The sequence below is a fragment of the Schistocerca serialis genome, chromosome 3 (genome assembly GCF_023864345.2).
Source record: "Schistocerca serialis cubense isolate TAMUIC-IGC-003099 chromosome 3, iqSchSeri2.2, whole genome shotgun sequence".
Lineage (NCBI taxonomy): Eukaryota > Metazoa > Arthropoda > Insecta > Orthoptera > Acrididae > Schistocerca > Schistocerca serialis.
This window is the reverse complement of record NC_064640.1, coordinates 112,902,478-112,921,891: the sequence shown is the minus strand read 5'-3', so window position 1 is coordinate 112,921,891 and position 19,414 is coordinate 112,902,478.

Below are 19,414 nucleotides of genomic sequence, written 5' to 3'. Positions count from 1 at the left end.
GAACCTTTCAGCCAAACAGTTTGCTTCCGGAGTACAATTACAAATCTTGAGTGCCGTGTACACATTAGTATAGAAATTGCCCTTGTTTTTAAACTAAGGTTCGACAGGAAATGGAAGAGAAGATAACCTGTCACCACCTTCTTTCTTCATAGACAAGAGTTAGTTTTAAAAATGTATAGATTATTCAGTAAAGTTGTTCTCCATGTCAGAACTATAGATGGCTCTAAGTACTCCTGCAGTGTCATAGATTTGAACACCTTCCAGTTCGGTGATGTTTGAGAGAAATGAATATGTTAAGTTATATATATTCTGTAGACATTGTAACTTATCCTGAAGACTGTGTACAACCTTAGAATAAATTTTCTTCCTTCTGCAGATCTCAACACAATATGGTTTTTTTTTACTTTATTTTTCTGAGTCTGATGTTTGCTCAAAGAATCTCTTGGATTTGACATATCCATTTTTGATTCTCAGCAGCTGAAGAAGATGGAACTGTTTCCAAATTTCTGACCTCCATAAGTTTCTTTTCAGCTGAATCCATGTGAATCGAGAAAGATGTCCGAAGCTTAACTAAAAACATTGGAAGAGAGTCATAGATTTCAGCAGAATTTTTTGCATCCTCAGCTTGCAGTTTTTTCATTGCTTTGCCAAACTGTTGCAGAATAAAACCCAAACTGATGTTGCGAAAACTACCTTAATACCACTTAACGTTATAAGAAGACCTTCAGCTTCATATCTAACAGAACCACACTCATTTTCTGAAATTGTTCGTGAAGCAGACAACAAAGTTTTACAGTCTGTATTCAAATTCTTAGAAGCATCCTCACGCGTACACCGTCATGTTGTAGACAGTGACTTCGGTGCCTAACGCAGAGTCAAAAAATGTTTCCAAGATGTTCCATCTACCTGTAGAACCTGCGAAAAAGTTGTATAAACTTTGAATTAACTAAAAAACTGTATTGCAGCTGTGTAGCAATGTGCAGCTCGTGAACCAACGAGATCCAGTGCCTTATCGGAACATGGAATGAAGAAAATAAGAGAATTTCGGTCCTTGAGTCTTGCTTGCAAATGAGAATATACACCAGAGATGTTGGCTATGTTGTCGTATCTTCGTCCTTGACAGCTGTCAAAATTCCGTCGATGTAGTTCTAAAGAATTCAAAACTACTTCAGAAAGCTTCTTTCCAGTGTGAGACCTGCCCTTTTTTATTTTTTTGTAAAACACAGGGATCTTTTAAATGAGAGCACATCTTCATTTAAGCACCACATTATTACATTTAACTGATAATTATGGGATATATCTGGTGTAGAGGACATGACTGAAATATATTTGAATGAAGTTACCTCATTACATACTTTTTGGGCCACTGAACTCCCTGTTAGATGTACTGACTCTTCATAAGTTCTTGTCCAGGGTTTCAAAACCTTGCTATACAGCTGCCAAAAAAGAAGCACACTGTACAGCCAATTACACACACATAATGAAACTTCCATTTTAAACAGAGCCAAACACCACTAGTTTCTCAACCACAGTAACAGCTCCTTTAGCACATTTCTCCAATATATAAGTTCATGTTCTTGCTGACTGAGCAACAGTTTGTCATTTCTATTCATCTCTTTTACTTTGTTTTTCGGCTTTAACAAGCAGTCTCTGTGAGATGTAAAATTTTAATGTTCAATTGTTTGTACTCCAATATGGCTCCAATCACTGAAATCAGATGTTGCAAATTGAGGTACACTGCTGAATAATTTACAACATGCACAGAACAACGATCCTTGGCTAGGAGAATAAACAAGATATTCACGGTTGATAATTTCCCCATTCACCAAAACCCTCTGAAACAATTTTTTGCTGCAAAATTGCTGAGATCCGTCGGCGTATCGGCACAAGGGCATAGAAAAATCTGCATTTGTGTTAATACCAATTTTAACCAATTAATCCAGTGTCTGGTCATTGTTTTGCGAATAAAATGGGTCATTATAGGGAACATGAAAATCCTCGGTTTCGAGTGTGTAGATTCTTGACATCCTTCTGGAACCCCAAAAGTTAGAACTTCTGCATTCCGTTTACTGTTTAGAACTCTAATTTCGTCCACACTTACAGCACCACATTGTTCATTGTTAATGGTCTTAACCGCAGCATCCTGTGAATGTTGAGAGCCACATGATACACTTCTACTTAAATACAATAATATGTGTCCAGTCGCGGTATTGGCTGTAAAAGTTTACTATCTCTCTATATTTTCTCTTGAGGTTCTTTCGCTATGCAGTATTACTTAATCTAGATCGTCCATTCATACCACTACCGTGAACCGAAAGGAAAAAAATACGTGATGTAGAGTGTCGGGCACTGAACATACAGAAGGTTCTCGACAATCTGGAATAATGTGGTGGGAGGTTAAACTGCACAACCAAATAATCGGATGGTCCCAAATTTTTTATAAATTCTCTATTCCAACCCCAGCAGTACCATCAAAACACCCTTTTTTATACCAACGCCCAATTTTATAAACTTTTTCGGACTTCCATAGTCACTAAAAGTTTTCTTCATTTGTCACCCATTTTGGACTCTTTAATTAAAACACAAAGGACAGCACAAAACAAGAATTTAACTAAGTACACACGTTGGCCATCTGATATGCAGCTGAAGAAACAAAGAACACAAGGTTGCCAAGAGAGCTGCTCTCTAAATGTGATCAGTGTTGTTTGTTAGTGCTTCTAAGTATTTAGTAAGAAATATTGGTCCAGCAGCTAACGACGTCCATACAATTTGTATTGTTCTATGGATAAATATATCTATCTATCTATCGTTATTTGATGAATGGCTCCCATAATTTATTCAGTATTATAAATGTGACTCCAAATGTGTTTGAAGCACAAAAGGCATACAAAACACTTTGAATGGGAACACAGCATTGTAACTGACACCTGCTTGCTAAAGCTTGCGAACAGTACAGTATGTACAGTAAATTAATCATGATTTTTCCTTGGAGTAGTATGATTATGATATTAAGTAAGTAGGGCAGAGATGCCGGAAGCCAGATAGTCATAAGCCAGGTAGTCAAGAATCCCCTCTACTTTGATTATATCAAACACAAAAGAACAAACTTGCCTGTGACTACATGGAACATTGTGTTGCATATGACAGCAACATAACCATGAATTTGTGATGAACTGAACAACATGTCATACTCAAGATCTCGTAGACTACGTTATTATGTGGAGTATAAGGCTGCATTAGAAAGCAGGCTGCCCCTGTGCTCAGAATGCTCTGTTGGCCACTGTGATCGGCTGTGGTCTGGCCGCAATCCAATTGTTGAATGGCGCTCGTTGTGATCGAGTCAGCTGGTGTCCAGTAGACATGTGGAGCAGTCCTGACAGTGGTCAACTATTGCCTTTGTTTGCACTCATGCTGAGGAAACGAAGAAAGTAGAAATATGAAATTAATACAAAAGGAGAAGATGATGGGGAATTTTACCGTCTTTGCAAGGAAATGTGGTCTTGTGGAGAGAATTTCTTCGGTTTTTTCGAATGTCTCACAAGTTATTGGAAACATTACACAAACACTGTTAACTGAAAAACTCAAAAACTTGAAAATAACTAGAGAGAGCCCATAGGTTCAGAGCAGACTTTTCTAATTGTTTGAGACAATCACATTATTTATGACATTAACTGATTCTCCTTTGCTGCTTGGTGGAACATTATTTATGGTAGAAACTTTTACTGTTGTAAGTAGGCTGTTTATGTTTTCTCTATGTAAGTAGGCTGTTTAGGTTTTTTTATTGGTAACGCCACCTCTGTATGAAAATCACTGGCTGTGCTGTGTGCAGTCTGTGGCTGCTTTGCATTGTTGTAATACTCGCCATTGTAGTGTTGGGCAGCGGCAGCTGGATGTGAACAGCGCATAGCGTTGCGCAGTTGGAGGTGAGCCGCCAGCAGTGGTGGATGTGGGGAGAGAGATGGCGGAGATTTGTAATTTGTCATGAACTGCTATATTTATACATGATGATATCAAGGTAAATACATTGTTTGTTCTCTATTAATATCTTTCATTTGCTAACTATCCCTATCAGTAGTTAGTGCCTTCCATAGTTTGAATCTTTTATTTAGCTGGCAGTAGTGGCGCTCGCTGTATTGCAGTAGCTTGAGCAGCGAAGATTTTTGTGAGGTAAGTGATTTGTGAAAGGTATAGTTTAATGTTAGTCAGGGCCATTCTTTAGTAGGGAATTTTGAAAGTCAGATTGCGTTGCGCTAAAAATATTGTGTGTCAGTTTAAGCACAGTCGTGTATAATTGTTCAAAGGGGACGTTTCACTGTAACTATATATTTTCAAAAATAGTAATAAGCATAAAACATGGAATTATATAAATAAAATGTAAACTGAGAAATGTACTCAAAACTGTGTAAAACAAGTTGCAGCTACAGGTCGATCTTCAGTCACCTACACTCAAACCAGCTTTTACCTTATCATAAATTTTTCTTCCATTAGAAAAGTCATTTGAAGATTCCTGTTGTTCCAAAATACCAATGGTGATTGCATTTTATTGTATATCTCACCACTACATTGTGACACCTCTGAGCCGTGTGATGTTAGGTGTGCAGTGGATAGATGTGGTGGTGTTTCATCGTTTAATATTGCAATTTCAATCTCTCAGAATACTGTGGCAGTGCCTTTTTTAAGTGAGTTTGTGTTCAAGCTGGATATGTCTTGAACGAGTGTGCATAACTCAAAAAAAGTTGCTGTATGGTCAAGCTCAAAATTCTGTCTTCTGTTACTGTCTCTGCTGTTTTGATAATTTGTGATTGCAGCTACATTTTCATTTATTTCCTTCCGTTTTGGCTATTTCTCTGGATGAACTGACATTACGAATTCAATTATGCTTCTTCCTCTCGATCCCCATTGTTAGGGAATGGTTCTTCTGACTATTTGACCTTTGATAACATACACTCCTGGAAATTGAAATAAGAACACCGTGAATTCATTGTCCCAGGAAGGGGAAACTTTATTGACACATTCCTGGGGTCAGATACATCACATGATCACACTGACAGAACCACAGGCACATAGACACAGGCAACAGAGCATGCACAATGTCGGCACTAGTACAGTGTATATCCACCTTTCGCAGCAATGCAGGCTGCTATTCTCCCATGGAGACGATCGTAGAGATGCTGGATGTAGTCCTGTGGAACGGCTTGCCATGCCATTTCCACCTGGCGCCTCAGTTGGACCAGCGTTCGTGCTGGACGTGCAGACCGCGTGAGACGACGCTTCATCCAGTCCCAAACATGCTCAATGGGGGACAGATCCGGAGATCTTGCTGGCCAGGTTAGTTGACTTACACCTTCTAGAGCACGTTGGGTGGCACGGGATACATGCGGACGTGCATTGTCCTGTTGGAACAGCAAGTTCCCTTGCCGGTCTAGGAATGGTAGAACGATGGGTTCGATGACGGTTTGGATGTACCGTGCACTATTCAGTGTCCCCTCGACGATCACCAGTGGTGTACGGCCAGTGTAGCAGATCGCTCCCCACACCATGATGCCGGGTGTTGGCCCTGTGTGCCTCGGTCGTATGCAGTCCTGATTGTGGCGCTCACCTGCACGGCGCCAAACACGCATACGACCATCATTGGCACCAAGGCAGAAGCGACTCTCATCGCTGAAGACGACACGTCTCCATTCGTCCCTCCATTCACGCCTGTCGCGACACCACTGGAGGCGGGCTGCACGATGTTGGGGCGTGAGCGGAAGACGGCCTAACGGTGTGCGGGACCGTAGCCCAGCTTCATGGAGACGGTTGCGAATGGTCCTCGGCGATACCCCAGGAGCAACAGTGTCCCTAATTTGCTGGGAAGTGGTGGTGCGGTCCCCTACGGCACTGCGTAGGATCCTACGGTCTTGGCGTGCATCCGTGCGTCGCTGCGGTCCGGTCCCAGGTCGACGGGCACGTGCACCTTCCGCCGACCACTGGCGACAACATCGATGTACTGTGGAGACCTCACGCCCCACGTGTTGAGCAATTCGGCGGTACGTCCACCCGGCCTCCCGCATGCCCACTATACGCCCTCGCTCAAAGTCTGTCAACTGCACATACGGTTCACGTCCACGCTGTCGCGGCATGCTACCAGTGTTAAAGACTGCGATGGAGCTCCGTATGCCACGGCAAACTGGCTGACACTGACGGCGGCGGTGCACAAATGCTGCGCAGCTAGCGCCATTCGACGGCCAACACCGCGGTTCCTGGGGTGTCCGCTGTTCCGTGCGTGTGATCGTTGCTTGTACAGCCCTCTCGCAGTGTCCGGAGCAAGTATGGTGGGTCTGACACACCGGTGTCAATGTGTTCTTTTTTCCATTTCCAGGAGTGTATGACGTGGCGACAGTGTGTCAGGGAGAAACTCCAAATGACCTGCTCATGGCCAATTCTGATACTTATTGGTTGAATTTGTGCCTCCCTTTACCAATTTCACATATTTGCTGTAGGAGTCTCGAAAATTCTTCATTCTGCTCGAACAGCTTCACATGTCAATCAAGCCATACGCAAATTATTTTATTTCATATGATGTATTTATTAGTAGCAAACAGTACATTTTATTCTAGTTCCAGATATTTTGAGATTGGTGATTCACACTACTCAATCTCTTTATTATTTTATTATTATTTTAATTATGTGTGGGAAGGATGAGTCTCTCCAGCTTACTCAGATATGTGTGTCAAGAACTGAACAACGTTTTACAACCACTGTATTTACTTCAACCAACAAAGAAATTCTGGAAGGAAATTTAGATGGAAGTGATGATATAGTGGCAATTTCCTAACTGCAGTGGCAGTGTAGATGGGAAGTATGTTAGAATGAAGTGTCCTAAAAACTGTGTCTTAAATTATTTTTGTTACGAAAACTTGTTTTCAGTTGTCATGCTTGTAGTTATTGATCACAATTACAACCCCATGATTATCAACATGGGCAGCTAAGACAGACACTGTGACAGCACAAGTTTTGAGAACTCTGCATTTTTCCACAAATTCATACAAGGAAACTTTATTCTTTCTCTAAAATAGTTGATATGCACAAACATGCCTGTCCCTGAAGTTCTGTTGGTGATGAGGGGTTTAAGTTACAAAATTATTTGGTGATCCTTTTCCCCAAATCAGCGGCCTTGGAAGATAGTTCAAAAGAAATTTTCAATAAACAAATATGCAGGGCCCATTTTATGGCGGAAAATGCCTTCAATATACTCGCCCAAGAGTGATGAGTCTTTTTAAGGCCATAGACTTACAATCAATACCGTAAAAGCTGTTGTCAAAGCGATGTATTTGTAGCTTAATAATATTGCAATGGCACCACTTGTTTGTGAAAGCACATATCATTTCAACTGAACTGTATTTTACACCAGAACATTCATCTGATTCTATATCATGCAGCTGCACATTCATTTATAAACAAAGAAAATACCTATTTGAGACACACATAGTTCAATTTTCTTCCATGTTCCCGCCTTTCTACACATTTTCATAGTCACTGTAATGTATAAGTACCTACTCATATGTTAGGGCATCTGGTGCCTTTTTCATAAATTTAAAAACCACGAAATTTAAGGTAAATTTTATCAAAAAATACTTAAATTTCATCATAAAACCAATCAAAAATTCAGATTTTAATAGCAAAAAAATCATTGTCTTTGCAAGCTTTTCAATGTTTTTTCCAAACATTTTCGTCATTTTTTAAGTATTTACACTGATAATTTCGAACATTTGCTTAATATTTACATATATTTGTCCAAAACATTTTTCACATATTTCAAAGAAAAATCATGAAATTCCAAGCAGAAAATCTAGGTATTAAAGTTACAAATTATATCCTCATTTTCATCTCCTTTTTCCTTTAATATATGGACAAAAAAATGAAAACGCAATACAATACGAACAGTGTATCACTCCTTTCACTGTCCCCCCTGGTAGCTAAGTGGTCAGCACGACAGAATGTCATACCTGATGGCTAGGGTTCGATTCCCGGCTGGTTTGGAGATTTTCTCCCCTCAGGGACTGGGTGTTGTGTTGCCCCTATCATCATCATTTCATCCCCATCGACACGTAAGTCGCCGAAGTGGCATTAGTTCGAAAGACTTGCACCAGGTGAACAGTCTACCCGATGGAGGTGCTTGTCACAATGCATTTCCACGAAAAATTTTATATTACAAAAATTTCTAAATATAAATAGTTCTCTTTAACTTTTTGGACGAATTAGAAAAGTTTAACATTAAATATACATTAAGAGAAACAACATAGGTTTTATCTTAAAATCTATGAAAACTCATTCAGTAACATGTTCTTTGAGTCCTAAGCTATATTCCCACCCAGCATAATCACTTTTAAACTAATAACATCATTAAAAATTGAAAAATTTTCACATCCTATTTCTCAATATACAGTGCATGTTATGAGTTTAAAAGATGATTATGATGGGTGGCAATATAGCTTAGGACTCAAAGAACATATAACTGAATGACTTTTCAATGGAAAATATAAAAATATAGTAAAAATTTCATAAAAATTAAAAATATATTATCTGTAAATTTTACATAATTGAATAATTTTACAATGTCATTATGGTACTGTATCGACTTTATTCTGAAAAAAATATCTTTTAAAATCATTTCTATTTAATGTTTTTTTACAGATGATATTATGTGTTTATTACTTCCAATTACATTCATAGTTCGATATCGTTCAATATTATTAAGCAAACTATCTTTATAAGCTTCGAAGCTTCTTTTATTTCATACTACTGTAAGTAGGCTGTTTAGGTTTTTTTATTGGAAACGCCACCTCTGTATAAAAATCACTGGCTGTGCTGTGTGCAGTCTGTGTCTAGTTTGCATTGTTGTCTGCCATTGTAGTGTTGGGCAGCGGCAGCTGGATGTGAACAGCACACAGCGTTGCGCAGTTGGAGGTGAGCCGCCAGCAGTGGTGTATGTGGGTAGAGAGATGGCGGAGTTTTGAAATTTGTCATGAACTGCTATATATATTATGACTATTAAGGTAAATACATTGTTTGTTCTCTATTAAAATCTTTCATTTGCTAACTAGTAGTTAGTGCCTTCCGTAGTTTGAATCTTTCATTTAGCTGGCAGTAGTGGCGCTCGCTGTATTGCAGTAGCTTGAGTAACGAAGATTTTTGTGAGGTAAGTGATTTGTGAAACTTATAGGTTAATGTTAGTCAGGGCCATTCTTTCGTAGGGATTTTTTGAAAGTCAGATTGCGTTGCGCTAAAAATATTGTGTGTCAGTTTAAGCACAGTCCTGTATAATTTTTCTGAGGGGACGTTTCATATGTCGACCCTTAGCTGAGGATACCTCACTGGAATCTTCTGATTTTTTTCTTGTAGTTTGTGTAATTAGTGTAGCTTTTGTTTATTGCCAGCGCGTAATCATAGAGAGAATTTCCTTTGTAGTGGTAGTTTTTTATTGTTGTACAGTAAAACAGTTGTGGCATGCATGTAGATTTGCAGCAAGTATTTCGCAGCTGCAATTAACTAGATATTATTTTCAGTGCTATGTTAATGTGTTCTCTTATTTTTGCTCTTCAAATTGTGCTTTTCTGTGTTATCGTGCGAAATATTGTGACAATAATGGCGTGTGAAAAACGTTACACTAGGCTACAAAGTAAACTGAGAAATAATAGTGACGACGAGCGTAGCTTATCAGCACCACTGTGTAATGAATTAACAGACATTCAAAGTGGTAATTTGGTAATGGTGCATAGGGAAATGGAGCGGGTTGCAAATAATGGTGTACACAGTGAAACAATTACGGAACAGGGAAGCATTATCGATCGATCGGTCGGCAACAGCTCGCCTCAGGAATCCGAAATGACAGGAAAGAATCTCGCAAATACTGTAGATTTAGGTTTTGGGTCCTCACCGTTTTCTCAAATAAGTCAAGACACATTTTCTGCTTGTCAAAATGTGAATGTTGCCGGTGCAAATGCACTGCCGAAAAGCATAGAGGAACAGATTCCAGACGGTGGAAAGTATTAGGAAGAGAGCAGATTTAAAATAAGTTTCAAACAAAAAAGGATGTAGAAAGCTTGTACCATAACCAAATTTCAAAGAAAGAACGATAGTTAATGGAAATATTGCTGTGAATAAGACAAAAATTATGTTCAAGAAACCATTTTATATTCGAATGAGAATACTCGAATTATCTAAAGAAGTGATGTATAACTTTCACCATAATTTTATAAAACCAAAATATGGAGAAAAAATCGAACTTTTTTCCCAAGATTCTGTCAGTTACTCTTATAATATAGAAAAAAGAAGCACATGAATTGATATAAGTGAGTATTCAAAAGATAATATTTACAACATTCCTCAAGTAAATAAAAAAGTATTAGGTAAAATGAAAGATGAATATAATGGAAGAATTTTGTTCTTCAAAATCAAAAATGTATGTTTATAATAGTGGCAAAAATGACGAGAAAAAAAATTATGAGCACTTAAGTAATATGTAGTGAAACGTCCCCTTAGAAAAATTATACATGACTGTGCTTAAACTGACACACAATATTTTTAGCGCAACGCAATCTGACTTTCAAAAAATCCCTACGAAAGAATGGCCCTGACTAACATTAACCTATACGTTTCACAAATCACTTACCTCACAAAAATCTTCGTTACTCAAGCTACTGCAATACAGCGAGCGCCACTACTGCCAGCTAAATGAAAGATTCAAACTACGGATGGAACTAACTACTAGTTAGCAAATGAAAGATTTTAATAGAGAACAAACAATGTATTTACCTTAATAGTCATAATATATATAGCAGTTCATGACAAATTTCAAAACTCCGCCATCTCTCTCCCCACATACACCACTGCTGGCGGCTCACCTCCAACTGCGCAATGCTACGCGCTGTTCACATCCAGCTGCCGCTGCCCAACACTACAATGGCAGACAACAATGCAAACTAGACACAGACTGCACACAGCACAGCCAGTGATTTTTATACAGAGGTGGCGTTACCAATAAAAAAACCTAAACAGCCTACTTACATAGCCCCCATGCTCCCCACAAAAAATTTTACAAAATATTTTTGGGCAGTGGCCAATAATGATTTGATAAAATTTTTCATAATTACGATAACAAAGATATCAAATGCACGCACTTATTGATACAATGTTGGTCAAAAGCTAAAATTTTCTCACAGTCTATAAAGACAGTCCTGTTTCAACACAGTAAAACTACAGTGTTTTTCTTTTTTTTTTCAAAGTCTGAACAGTAAAAGAGAATGCACACAGAAGTAGTGGATTTCCATGCAGTCTTGAAGAAGTAGCGTTGTCCTACCAATGGAAATACAGTGCTGACTCTCAACATCCAGACAAGTAATGGGTCACAACAGAGCAAACCCACAGCAGAGTCATTCGAAGTTTTGAAGAATATTGGTAGGTAGGTCATCACAAAGCAGACCCACTATAGTCTTGTTAGAGATTACGGTATTGGTGGGCCACCAGAGGTGCAGATCCACTGCAGTCCTTGTAGAAATAATGGTACTGGTGAGCCAGCAAAGGCGTAGACCCACTGTAGTCCTTGTAGAAATAATGGTATTGGTGGGTCATCAAAGATGCAGACCCACTGTAGTCCTTGTGGAGATGGCCAGCAGCCATCTGTTGTGACTGTGCAGGTGCACAATCACCATTGAAGAGTCTTGCGGATAATATAGCAAGTCCATAACCACCACTTGTGCACTCACAAAGTCTTTGGAATTGTCCTTAGAACCAGCAATGCTGTTATCCAGTCCCTTGCAGAATTATTAACACACATGCAAACACTAACAGTCCCTGAAACTTCCTGGCAGATTAAAACTGTGTGCCCGACCAAGACTCGAACTCGGGACCTTTGCCTTTCGCGGGCAAGTGCTCTACCAACTGAGCTACCGAAGCACGACTCACACCCAGTACTCACAGCTTAACTTCTGCCAGTACCTCGTCTCCTACCTTCCAAACTAACAGTCCCTACTTCTCACATATTGTCCATATACTATGACCAACAGAAACATGTGCAGTGAAATCTAACTTACAAGTTACTTAATTTGATGAACTGGTGTCAATTACAATTTTATAACATAAGAATACAATAACAAAGGTACAAAATACATCATTAAAAACATAATAATACAGATAACATTTGTAGTAGAGGCTTTACAAAAGAATCGAAATAATATATACCTCAGTGTTACAGGAATTATGACGTGAGTGCATACATAAAAGATCAGAATAATTTTTGAAACATCAACTTCACACATGAACATTAAAACAGAACAGAATAAATAATGTCTAAGCATCTTTACAAAGTAAATAGCATATTATCAGAGAATTCTACAACGTAAATCTTATTAGCTAGACACATAAAGACAGGAAAAAGACAAATACACAAGAGTACACAAACACATAGTGGGATAACACAAGGAAAGGACAGGGTTTGTTTTACTGCAGTATTTTGCAAACAAAACTTTCTTTACTTCTTGGAGATCTCCCTTCATTCATCATTATTCCCAAAAAGTCCTATCTATACCTGCTTTCTGTATTCTATTCGTATTTCTTTCAATATAATTATTTCTCAGTGTACAATACTCAATTTGGCCCAAATCTTTTTCATATAACTTCACAACACATTCTTTACCTATTCTCCATAGTCAGTTTCTTATATAGTCTACCCCTCTTAAGCTAACTTAAATCTACTGAGCTCAGATATATATACCAAGGGACGAGGCAATGCAGCAGCACATAAAACAATTAATACAAACAGCAATGAAAAAAAATGGAAATTGTCAAAGCAAGGTGCAGTAAATCTAAATTACCATCAACGCAACATTACAACTAATATGAGCCAATGTGCAGCAACAAGAAAAATAAATCAGTGGTAAAACTAGATTAACAGAGTAATACAAAGTGAAATTTAGTAGCACTATGCATGGCAAACAGCAGAAGCAAAGGTAATAAATTATATCTAAACATGACAAAGCTCAAGCAGAAAAATATTATAGTAAAGACAACAATGCAGACAAGGGAAATGTATATTCACATCTTAATGTCTATGTAATTAAAGTGTCGCGCCACAACAACTTATTGTAAAAAAAATATTACTATGTACTTGAAAAGAAAATTATGTGTGCAGTTACTGTTACTAGTACCTTCTTATTGTTCTTTCCTTTCCAAGTGCTCCCTTTTTTAAGAATGTGGATTACAAAATTATTATTTAATAGATCTGTTGACAGAAAGTGTTCACATTAGCAAATGCATTTTATTTTATAAAAGCAATGTTGCAATACAGCTGGAAACTAGATATCAAATGACATAACAACTATGAAAAGCAAAGCATAAAAATATAATTCAATAGTCATGTAACATTTCATAAGTTAGTAGAAATTCTCTCAACTCTCGTAGAAAGACGCTTGTCATAATCAGGTGTGCAGATGTATCTTTCCAAGTAATGAGCGTGTCGTATTTGCGATGCTTTCTCTAAAGGAATGTCAATAGCGAGGATAATGGCCTCTTTTTTTCTCCACCTAATGGCTTTCTTTTGTCAGACGACTACCTCTCAGCTGGGCACCAAAAACGCATTACGTCAAGGTCACTTACCTTTCTTAACGAAATATTTACGACAGCAGTTTCCGCTACAGTGGCAGTCTCATATAAAAAATTTCACAGGTCAAGAATTTGCGTTACAAATCTGTAGAAACAAAATCTTATTGATATAACAGTGTCCAAAAATTTTCGTCGGCATTGTAATACATTCACGCATTTACATACGCTTCATAACTCTTAAAGTACGATTCTTGGTTTCAAACAACCTGTTTCACAAACCAGAGTCCCTAACCACTACTCATTATTCCTTACCTTATTTGTCAACATTTCTTCAGTATTTCATCATAACAGATACTTAGCATACTCAAATAACTCATATAGCATCAGCTTGTTAATCATAAACATACCTCAGCAGCATAATACACATCGTCGTCGTAATAATAACATCATAACACCTCAGTCAAATCTCAAAAACGTCGTAGCTTCCTCCAATAGTGCCAAAACCTAAAAAAAATTCTCTGCTAATGTCAAAAGTGTCATCTGCCTCAAACGTACTTTCAAAATCATGATCCCATACCAAATACATCATTCAAAGCTCTCATAGTATCACAATGGTTCCGAAAAAATATGAACAGTTTACAAAGTACAGACAAAATACAGTTTCATAAGTGTGAAGCTATCCAACTGTGTAATTGCGTAAACATCTGTCACTGATGTAATAAAAAAATGTTTGTTTCTCTGTTAAATAATCAGATAGCTGTGTAATTTATGTGTTAGAGAAATATGGTACCGATGTGTAAAGTTGTATAAGCAAATACCATATTAGCTAGGGCTCCTTGTGTTTGCCAAACACATGGTACACAAAGTAAGCGTGTACCCCCCTGAGGATTAATGTAATTATACCCTCAGGTGTTACAGATTACAGCAATGGAATGAAATATATCACAGAAAACCCTTGTATCATTGTACTTCAAATGTCTTAAAAAAATAAATGTTTTAAGTGCGAAATTAATCACTCAAATACGTGTACTGTAGCGCTAAACTGTGCGTCATGTTGTAAGATAATCTCTGTGGAAGTGTCGTAGTTATCGTCCTCCGAAAGCTAAGTTCTGCAGAAGTCAATGTACTTACCTCATGATAAACAAAAGTGAAATGCTTTGCGTATAGATACCTTAGTTATTGCGCTTATTGCCGTGATAAAGAAAGTACTGTGCTGTGACGTATTGTTGTGCTATGGAAAAGGCAGTCTCATTGTAGCTATACCACAAAAGTTACTACTAAAACATGTTTTACTTTCCAGAATAAAACAGAAAACTGTGCAGATATAAAACAGAAACACCGCAAAAGCAACATTGTAAATTGTCACTCATTAGTAGCGTCGTGATAAAATCGTGTAGCTGTCACATAAACTAACCACTGTCTCATCTGGTATCTCACTGAAAGTACTTTAAATCCAGAATGTATTTTCAAGTAAACCAAAATGTTGCATTAAAATCTCATTAGCAGTACTGGTAAATGTTCTAAGTATGTAAGCCTTATAGTCGTTACATAATCATGCAACTAACAAGCAAGAATGTACACACACAATAACACTGTGTCGTCTGTTCACGATAACAATGCATTCATAATTTCTGTTTAAATAAGTTCTCTTGGTTCTTGATTGGATATTTAACTGCAAACATTGTTGTATGTTAACAGTTTCTTAAGTTTGACAAAGCATACTAGAAATGTGAAGTGAAAAGTTTTATGGCAAAGACTAAGTTAAACAGCAGATTATCATTCAATAAACGGTTTTACATGTGAAAGGTGGTGTAAACCTTTACTCTTCCTAGTACGCAGACTTTCAACTGAAAAGCAATTGTCATGTTCTATACGTCGGTAAGGAATGCTAAATCTTTTCTCAAGGTTAGCGTCTGTGTTATTTTTCTCTGAGCCAGCCGGCGCAGGTGGCTGCCTGCGGTGCGAGTCATTGTCTGTTCCTTTGTTGGCGCGCGTCGTTATTGGGATTAGGAGACCTAGCTTCTACAAATTCACGTTGTCGAAAGTGCCCTGCTCTGTTTGAATCCCGCCAGTTCTGATAAAATTCAGGTTCAAAATGGCTCTGAGCACTATGGGACTCAACTGCTGAGGTCATTAGTCCCCTAGAACTTAGAACTAGTTAAACCTAACTAAGCTAAGGACATCACAAACATCCATGCCCCAGGCAGGATTCGAACCTGCGACCGTAGCGGTCTTGTGGTTCCAGACTGCAGCGCCTTTAACCGCACGGCCACTTCGGCCGGCATAAAATTCAGGTCTGTCGTTATGTCGGTAGTTTACATAGTTTCTTGTTTGTCGGTCATGTGGTGGAGAATTTCTCCCTGAATCGTAACTGCATGCTGGACCGTTGCGTCTAAAGTTATTCTGTCTCCCTTGATAATAATTATTTTGGTTCCCAAATTGTCTGTTTCTCTGATTGTCTCTGTGATAGTCACTACTGCGGAGAGGTGATCTTTCCCTGTAATTATTACTACTCTGCCAACAGTTGTCATACGGGTGGTGTCTGTTTTGGTCACGATGTGTGTTGTGAGAATAGCCTTGTCGTGTCCAGTTATTATTTCTTTCATCGCAGAATTGTGACAGATGTGACCTGTAATTGTTGTGCTCCTGTTTCCGCGTTCCCCGATTGTCAGTGTCAATTTCCAGTTCTTGTAACAGTCCCTGAAAAGTCTCAATGTCTTCTTTGCACAGTCCTGCTAAAATAATATGTCGTAAATGTTAGGGTAATTTGATTAAGCAAATGCGGATGAGTTCTGAGGAGCTGTATGGGTTTGACAGGTACTGATTCTTGTGCAACATGTCTTCAAAATATTTCACAAGACTGGAAAATTCATATTGTTCGAAATGTTTCATCATTATGATGCTATGTTTTACTCGGTCTTGTGTAGCTTGAGACCAATAAGCTGAGAGGAAGGCATGATAAAATTCTCCTTGACTGTGACAATCGTGAATGACCGATCGCATTCTTACAGCTGGTTCATTCTCTAAATAGCCACACATAAATTCTAATCTGTGGATGAATGTCGTTGCCAGAATTCTTAAATGTTTTGAATTTACGTGTAGTAATGAACAGCTTATAGTCAAAATCATCATGTCGGCGAGTCGCATATCGGTCATTGTTAGGTCGTGTCGGCCGTTCCATCTCAAAATTCGGTGCACATTGCCAATTTCTTTCATAACTTCCGAAATGCCCTGTGTTATTATCTTGCGGCTTTTCCGTATTTCTAAGTCCCTCTTCCCGTGTTGGAGCGCGAGTGTCCTCTGAAATTCGTAATTCTTGTATTACCTGTGTCAGCTGATCTTGTACTTCCCGGATTTCTCTTTGGTGTTGCGTATTAATTTGATTCAGATTTCGTTTCAGTTTCCTAATTTGTTCGCGCTCTTCTGCCTCATTAAAGACTACCGGTTTTGTGTCATTCAGATTATCATCTACCTTCGTAGATAAATTATTTAGCTGATCCGAAAGTTCAACTCTGATAATGTACTAATTTCCTCCATGTGTCTTTCTACTGTGTCCTTTAAGTTTTCCTGAGTTTTTGCAGGTTGCGTAACCGAATCGGTAGATGCAACTGAGTCAATTTTAGCTTGCAAGGTCTTATGATTTTCATGAACAATAATGTGCAGTTCTTTTATGGCTGCTTCGTGATTCTGTAATGCATTTTCGTACCGTGAAAAAATAAGTTGAAAATGCTCACAAATTTGAGTTTTTACGTCATTACAGACTTTTTGACATTTCGATTCAATGTTATGTAACTCAGTAGTTAAATCTTCACGTGTTTGTTCAAGAGTTTGTTCCAATGAGTCTAACTTTTTAAGATTTTGTTCCACTGTGTCTAACTTTTTGAGATTTTGTTCCACTGTGTCTAACTGTTGCTGTGTTTGTCTCTGATTTTGTTTCATTTGTTGCATTAATTGCAATAATAATGTATTAATGTCTGGAATCTGTTCCTCTATGCTTTTCGGCAGTGCATTTGCACCGGCAACATTCACATTTTGACAAGCAGAAAATGTGTCTTAACTTATTTGAGAAAACGGTGAGGACCCAAAACCTGAATCTACAGTATTTGCGAGATTGTTTCCTGTCATTTCGGATTCCTGAGGCGAGCTGTTCTATAGTGAACTACATAGTTTTCTTTTCATCGAATACAGATAATAATTTTTTTAGCCTTAGGCTCAATTTTATTTTCTGGACCTATTAGCAAATTTTAATGTTCATCATTGTTCAGATATTCTAATTTTACATTAAAATACAGCCATTTCTGAATTATTACCAATTCCACTTATTTTTTTAAAAAAGAAAATTACTTGGATCATTCCGTTCAAAATTGTATGGTAAACTTGACTCAAAGTCCAGTAAATGAATTGCTTGCATTTCAATGAGTTAAATAATTTTATTCACTATGTAATTAGTAATTTTTCAAATGTTTATTAGCTCAGACATTCCTTTTACAAAATTGAGATATACCAACACTAATTTCTTTTTCAAACCTAAAGATCATAACACAATCATCTAACAGTTGTAATCTATCTCTTGTCATTTTCAACATCGAATTCCAACTCTAATCTCACGCCAAGATAGATCTAAATTGTAAGCTTTTACTTAAGTTTGTCTACCATTTTCAAAAACATGAGACAACAACAAAACATCTGTGTTGAGGTATAAATAATAATATTCATCAAGATTTTTTATATTAAAATTTTCATAAATTAACTCTGCATGTTTATACATGTCATCACTAATATCATAATGTGCTACAGAATTTTTCTTTTGATGGAAGACTTATTTCTTAAAATTTCTTCCAGTTAACCACATAATCATAATGATAAACTTCTTTTTCATTACTTAGTTTTCTCGAGAAATTTTCTAATGTTTGCCATTTAATCTTTTCTCAAATTTGATGAAATTTCTTCGAGACTTGAGGCCATAAATTTAAATGTATTGATAATTCCTAATTTCACATTTTCTGTTTTTTTACCAAAAGAAATGTATCCATCTTCTTTATTTGGCATTGACTTCATTACTTTTTCATAATAACTGAATCCTTTATAAACAAATAATAATGATAACGTGCTAAATTATGTCAATAAATTGGTACAGTACTTCTATTTCTAAGTTGTAAATAATAATTATTACATATTGGATATTATATTTTCCAGTTAAGTCATCAAGATGATGAACTGTTGTAGTTTTTTTAGCGACTAACGAGATTAACATAAAGAACATGATTTTGATTTATGTCTTGCTTCCTTTTCAGAAGCTGAAGTTTTAATTTCTTCACTTTCATAATATAAGTTACAAATTTCTTAAACTTTTGTAATAGATTCAATAAATTTTATGGCCGTTTGGCCCTCAATATACATTTGGATTATTATAATGTCCATTGATATATTTAATGCAGTAAGAGAAACCACTTCCCCCATGGGGATACTTCATTGTAAATACGCTTTCTGTATGAGGTTGACAGTTATGTCAGTTTTCAAAATCAGGATAAACAACAACTGGAAGTTTCATTGTGTGATGACAGACTTTCAGACTGATATATGAAGTTCTGTTTGATAATTCAACCCTTAATCCTTTTTCAACCTAACAATTTGGAATATGACCAAATAGTTTTTTGTTGTTATTACAATGTATTAAACACATGCACAAATAAACTTCGATTTTTTATATTTTAATTTCTCAGTTGAAATATGTTGAGATTATTCCTTAATTCAACAATGTGCAAAATATTTTCATCTTTAAAATATAATAGATTAATTAGCTTACCTTGTATACATTTAGTTGCTTTTAATG